The following is a 1,461-nucleotide window of genomic DNA, read 5'->3' as shown; positions in this document are numbered from 1 at the left end:
GATATTGAGCAAACTTTCAGACAACGAAGAAGAGTGCAAAGAGCTCTTCGAGCTTTAACCTCTGAAACGATGGCTGAAAATGTGATTATTGACCGAGAAGGTATAATTAGAAATGAACCAAATATTCCACCTGAGGATGAGGCTCAAAACATCTTTCGTCTTGCAAATGCTAAAAATGGTGGCATTATGGCATATGTTATTCCTAACTTAACTCAATTGCACACAGGAATACGTAAGCCTACCATTGGTGCCACCCATTTTTCGCTTAAACCATTGATGTTTCAAATGCTTCAAACAAATGGCAGTACGCTGGTTTATCTTCTGAAGATCATCATTCCCATCTGCGTTCTTTTATGGAAATCACATACTCTTTTCTCATCCTTGATGTTTCAGACGATGCTCTGAGACTAAAACTTTTTCCATTTTCACTAAGGGATCGAGCAAGAGCATGGTACAATTSWTTGCAACCAGACTCTGTGACTACATGGAATGAAATGGCAGAAAAGTTTTTGAAAAAGTATTTTCCACCTACGAGGAATGCTAAATCCAGGAATGAAATTTGTAGTTTTAGACAACTGGATGATGAAGCAGTTCCTGATGCATGGGAAAGGTATAAAGAGCTGCTGAGAAAATGCCCCCACCATTTTTTTCGGTACTGTATACAGCTAGAGACATTTTACAACGGTTTAAATGTCGTTGCTAGACAAATGCTTGATGCTACTGCAGGCGGAGCTTTCACAGCTTGTACCTATAATGAAGGTTTTGACATACTTGAAAAGATTTTTAACAATAACGGACAATGGTCTGATCCACGTGCAATGCCACTGAAGAAAACAGCTGGAATAAATGAGGTAGATGTTGTTTCAGCATTAACAGCTCAGATCAGTAAGCTAATTTCAAATCTAACATCTAGCCCACATGTGCAATCTGATGCTAATACCTTTAATCCTAATGTTCAATCTGTGCAATGTGTGTACTGTGGTGAAGGTCACTCTTTTGAGCATTATCCTGGAAATCCTGAACTTGTGAATTTTGTCAACAAGACTGGACCATTTTCGCAGACTTATAATGTTGGATGGCGAAATCATCCAAGTTTTTCATGACATAGTCCAGCTCTTAACCCACCAATGCAAAAGCCTCAAGGACAGTCCAATTTTCAACCGCAAGGACAATCCAATTTTCAACAATAAGGCCAATCTAATTTTCACTCGCAAGCGCATCAAGGCACTCATAATAATCAACATGCCAATTTTCAGAATCATCAATCTTCTTTCCAAAGCAAGCCCAAACAGCAAGCTGAATCATCTACTTCTTTGGAAGCAATGATGAAGGGTTTTATAACCCAAACTCAAGCTTCAATAAAAAATCTTGAAACTCAAATGGGACAAATGGCTTTGGAGATAAGAAAAAGACCAGTAGGTTCTCTACCTAGTAATACAGAGATACCTCAGAGAGAAGAAA

The 1,461-nt window shown here is 38.6% G+C and overlaps 1 non-coding gene across 1 annotated transcript; it reads right to left on the bottom strand.

Annotated features, from left to right (window-relative positions):
• Window positions 1–542: 542 nt before the first annotated feature.
• Window positions 543–649, bottom strand: LOC112505043. The gene has a single exon (XR_003068312.1). It is a non-coding gene; the product is annotated as a small nucleolar RNA R71 (small nucleolar RNA).
• Between the last annotated feature and the right edge of the window lie 812 nt (window positions 650–1,461).

The sequence above is a fragment of the Cynara cardunculus genome, unplaced genomic scaffold, assembly GCF_001531365.2.
Source record: "Cynara cardunculus var. scolymus isolate 2C unplaced genomic scaffold, CcrdV1 Un_Scaffold_8036, whole genome shotgun sequence".
NCBI lineage: Eukaryota > Viridiplantae > Streptophyta > Magnoliopsida > Asterales > Asteraceae > Cynara > Cynara cardunculus.
Note: the sequence above shows the minus strand (reverse complement) of the source record. Positions and strands in the feature narration are given on the sequence as shown.